At 36.8% G+C, this 5,532-nt stretch overlaps 1 pseudogene; it reads left to right on the top strand.

The window, feature by feature from the left end:
• The first annotated feature begins 3,877 nt into the window (after positions 1-3,877).
• Positions 3,878-5,138, top strand: LOC108564200 (annotated as a pseudogene).
• Positions 5,139-5,532: the final 394 nt, after the last annotated feature.

Genomic DNA, 5,532 nt, shown 5'->3' with positions numbered 1-5,532 from the left:
AAATGTTCTGTTACATAAACCGTTCGATTATATTTTTGTTTTGTTGGTTGCTCCGCACCTTCTTGATTTCCATCATTATCCACAATTGTTTGGTACATGATGGTAACCGAGCGTGGAGATTGAATTGAACAAAAAAAATGTGTGCATCAAATCGTGATTTCCCGTTCTAATCATTGGCTCCCGGCGATTGTTCTTCGTTCACTCACCATCGTCGAGTTGCAGCAGACAAGGAAATAATTGATACAAGAAAAAAAAAATGTAATGGGGAAAGATTTCTTCTCAACATTCCTTCTTTAAATTACAATTTTTTAATAATAGTTACCGGTCGCTTCGTTGTAGTAGACATTGATCCTTTCCAATTGGAGATCGCTTTGGCCCAGGTAGATGCCGCTGGGGTCGATTCCGTGCTCCTCGGAGATGACTTCCCAAAACTGCAAAAAAAAATAATATAAATTAATAATTAAATTAACAATAGATGGCGTGTTCATTGGAAGTGTGCGTTATCGATTACGTTTTTTTTAAAATAAATATAACGGCTTAATGAATTTCATAACAGATGGCGTTAATTGACCTTGGAATCGTATGCAATCCTATATTAATCTGTCCACGATCTATATTCGTTTTACCGGAAAACGTGTGCGCGTTTTCAATTAAGGCTTCCAAAAATAGGGCTTAATTAAGGTGCGTCTTGTTTATTTTATTTATTATTTATTTTGTTTTTCATCTTTCGTCTGCGTCCAAAAATAGAGGTTATCTGCAACCGGAAATAGCTGCAAAACAATGATGGCGTCTTCTATTTCCATTAACGATTCCTCTCCGACGAAGAGGCGACATCGTCTGGAGGTTATTTCCGGAACACGCGTATAAATAAATCGTCGAGGAGGCAACACGACGTTACTTCTTCGTCGTCGCTATTAATAAACCGAACCGCAAGACAATATGGAAGATAACTGATGACTTTAGTCGAGTTGAGAATTTTACAGTTTGTATAAACGAGAAATATCGCTATTTTTAAATGGTGTTGATGCACCTTTATAAGTGAAACAATATGAAAACAAAAAAGCTACACTAGCGACATCTACCGAAAGGACAAAAAGCTAATCATGCAAAAAAATTTTCACTTTAACCAAAGATTTGTCAAACAACTATAGCGACATCTATCGAAAAACTATAGAATGTTAAAAAATAAACTAATATTATTGTAAACTGATAATTGAAACAGTGGTGTTTGCACATCTTTGCTAATGATTTGAACTATCTAATCGCGACATCTCTGGAGAAAAGAAACGTGATTCATCGACATGCAGTGCTAACTAAACACTCGAGTGAATTGCAGTTGCGTAAGTGCAATTAAAACTTGAGTTAAATAACACGAGGATGAAAATATGAAATGCGAAGATTGTTCTTGGGATGAAGAATGAAGGTGAGCGAAAGAAATGTAGGAGAGTGCGTTGAACGTTGATAACGATAATTGGTTGTTTTACGTAATCGCGCGATCACGCGATTCTCGAGCAATAAACAACAAAAAAAAGTAGAATTAGTTGTGAAAACTGAGGCAAAGAGTGGAATTACCAGAAGATTGAAGAAGTGAGTTAATTATAATCGGTCGGATGGATGGATGGAAATGAAGAGGAGCAACGAACGAACGAAGAAGGCGCTATAAATTAAGTGCAACTTAATCTCTTGACACGAGCCCACATATGTGAAACTTTTAATTAAATGCATGGGGGCAGAGAGATAAAAGAAGAAATTGAAATGCTCATAAATTATTATTATTGTTGTAGTAGTATTGGATATATGTGCGATTCTCGCCGTTCCATATTGATGTATGTATTCGAAGAGAATGGGCGACTTTCCAGCTCGACTTTATAATTAGCGGGTGCAAGGTCATTGCCTTTTCTCTCTCTCTTCTCTCTCTCTTCTAGCACTTTGTATCATCTTTATTCATCTCATTCTTTCACACACACACCATCTAGATATGTCTGCTTTAATTTTGCATCAAGTGCACTTCTAAATTGGTTCGAATTATCTTTGGAAATCGATTGGCATTTTGCGGCGATCTTAATTGGATTTCGTTTTTTTTTCTTTCATTTTTTAATTGATTGCATCAGTTATTTCGACAAATGTCAACATTCCAGTTTTTTAACTCATTAACTCACCTCGCCGCAAATTCACTTTTCATATATATGCACGTGCAGAGAAACCAAATTCCACGAAAAAAAGAAAAAACAAGAAGCGCCATCTACATCGCCATCCTGTCACGCAACTTCGATATACGTCAAAAACATTTGACATTTATAATTATAACAGTTGGCATTATTAAATACGTCAAAAAAATCTTTAATACAATTTTGACATTTAAAAAATTTAAATGAACTACGAATATTTGTTCAAATATATTAGCTTATATACGTATTGAATTGAACATAACGTAGAGTAAATGACATATGTCAAATGTTTGACATATTAATGTCAAACAAAACAATTGTTGTGGTACGTAAAAAAAAGTGAGGACATTGAAAAAATTGAAATTATTTGCATTTTTGTTTTCATTTTACTTAATGATATTCTTCGAATATATATATATTTTTTTTTTAACGTCGCGGTAAATGATTAACGAACAGTTATGAATTGCGTATCTAATTGATACTCAAGACTAAATCGAATCGCCGGTTTAATAACCGTAATACGTTCAATTAAAATCCAAGTAATTACGAATCGAAAATGATTTTACGTAATTTCATCACATTCTCGATAAATATTGAAATTAATAACACAAAATAATAAACGTCAAATTTGACACAAATGTCAAATTTGACGTTGTTTCAAGAAATACCAATAAGTCACCCGAAATGATTATTAACCTAAATCTAAATTTAAATAAATGACAAGTGAAACGTCAAATCTTGACAGATACTGAAATGTCAATTATTTTTTATAGCAAAAACTGAAAGTTAAAGATTAAATCAACAAAGATTGCAGCTTTTAATTTTTTTTTTTTTTTTAATTTATTGTTATTTATATTGGTAATGTTTTGAAACGCCATCTATTGGTTTGTTTCACTTGTCATTTATTTAAATTTAGATTTAGGTAAATAAATCATTTCGTGGTGACTTTAGTTGTATTTCTTGAAACAACGTCAAATTTTGACATTTGTGTCAAACCTGTGACGTTTATTATTTTGTGTTATTAATTTCAATATTTATCGTAGAATTTTAATTGAACGTATTACGGTTATTAAACCGGCGATTCGATTTAGTCTTGAGTATCAATTAGATACGCAATTGCATAACTGTTCGTTAATCATTTACCGCGACGTTAAAAAAAAAATATATATATATTCGAACGAATATCATTAAGTAAAATGAAAACAAAAATGCAAATAATTTCAATATTTTTCAATATTCCTCACTTTTTTTTACGTACCACAACAATTGTTTTGTTTGACATTAAATATGTCAAACATTTGACATATGTCATTTACTCTACGTTATGTTCAATTCAATACGTATATAAGCTAATATATTTGAACAAATATTCGTAGTTCATTTAAATTTTTTAAATGTCAAAATTGTATTAAAGATTTAATAACTGTTTTTAAAACAGTTCCGCTGTCGATTGTTTCTTACGTTTTTTGTTTTCGTTTGCTTCCAGCGTGAGTCACGTATCCGCAATGCATCATATACTAATTGCATATTCGATTTAAACCCAATTAGTACATTTCTTGAAACGCCATCTCTTGGTTGGTTTTAGCAACTTTTTTTTTTTTAATTTATTGTTATTTATATTGGTAACGTTTTGAAACGCCATCTCTTGGTTTGCTTTAAGAACCATTTTTCAAATTTATTTCACTAATTTTTGTTTTTGTTTTGTGCAGTTGCTTCGCAACACAGCGGAGGAAAGTATGTGCCGAGAGCCATCCTCTTGGACTTGGAGCCTGGCACGATGGACGCGGTGCGTTCCGGCACTTACGGAAAGCTGTTTCGTCCGGACAACTTCGTCTTCGGTCAGTCCGGAGCTGGTAACAATTGGGCGAAAGGACATTACACGGAAGGCGCTGAGCTCGTGGACGCCGTCTTGGACGTGGTGAGGAAGGAGGCGGAGAACTGCGATTGCCTGCAGGGATTCCAGCTGACGCACTCTTTGGGTGGCGGCACCGGGTCCGGTATGGGAACTCTGCTCATTTCGAAGATCAGGGAGGAATATCCGGATAGGATCATGAATACGTATTCGGTGATGCCGAGTCCGAAGGTTTCCGACACCGTCGTCGAGCCGTACAACGCTACGCTCTCAGTCCACCAGCTCGTCGAGAACACCGACGAGACTTATTGTATCGACAATGAGGCTCTCTACGACATCTGCTTCAGGACTTTGAAGGTTCCTAATCCGAGCTACGGTGACCTCAACCATCTCGTATCACTCACGATGTCCGGAGTCACCACCTGCCTTCGTTTCCCCGGTCAGTTGAACGCTGATCTGAGGAAGTTGGCTGTGAACATGGTACCGTTCCCACGTCTTCACTTCTTCATGCCCGGCTTCGCTCCTCTGACCTCCAGAGGAAGCCAACAGTACAGGGCTCTCACGTACCCGAACTCACCCAGCAGATGTTCGACGCGAAGAACATGATGGCCGCCTGCGATCCACGTCACGGCCGTTACCTCACCGTCGCCGCCGTCTTCAGAGGACGCATGTCCATGAAGGAAGTCGACGAACAAATGTTGGCAGTTCAGAACAAGAACAGCTCGTACTTCGTCGAATGGATCCCGAACAACGTGAAAACTGCCGTCTGCGATATTCCACCAGTCGGCCTGAAGATGTCCTCCACCTTCATCGGCAACACCACCGCCATCCAGGAGCTCTTCAAGCGCATCTCCGAGCAGTTCGCAGCTATGTTCAGACGCAAGGCTTTCTTGCATTGGTACACCGGCGAGGGCATGGACGAGATGGAATTCACCGAGGCCGAATCCAACTTGAACGATTTAGTCTCCGAATACCAACAATACCAGGAAGCGACCGCCGACGAAGAGTACGAAGCGGAAGAGGAAGCCGGCGGCGACGACTTCACCTGCTAAACACACCAAAAAAAAAACAAAAAAAAAACAATATAATTTATTTATTCCGCCACCTCCGATCTAAAGAAACAAACGAACAAACAAACAAAACAAAAACGACAAAAGAAAAACCGAAAACAAAAGCAAAGCTATTCAGAGTGTCGTTAACTAGTCTGTAATAATTCGGAAAAAAAAAACACTATTTAGTAATTTAGGTCGTATTATTATTAATCAACTTTCTATCCATATTTTTTTTATATACATTTTTTATATATTAACTAATTAATTAATTTAGGTAGGTTTTAGTAAGTGAAATCGAAAACCGCAGTTGATCTTTATGAAAAACATCTTCGGATGAGCTGCGGATTTCGGACGATAGCTTTCGTTTTCGTAACTTTTGTTTCTCTTTCTTGACAACGATTTGTTTTTCTTGTTGTTATTTTGTTTATTTTTATCGAGGCGGCGCCTGCTCATCCCCCTT

Source organism: Nicrophorus vespilloides, unplaced genomic scaffold (genome assembly GCF_001412225.1).
Source record: "Nicrophorus vespilloides isolate i.1.1-1 unplaced genomic scaffold, Nicve_v1.0, whole genome shotgun sequence".
Classification (NCBI taxonomy): Eukaryota; Metazoa; Arthropoda; class Insecta; order Coleoptera; family Silphidae; genus Nicrophorus; species Nicrophorus vespilloides.
Note: the sequence above shows the minus strand (reverse complement) of the source record. Positions and strands in the feature narration are given on the sequence as shown.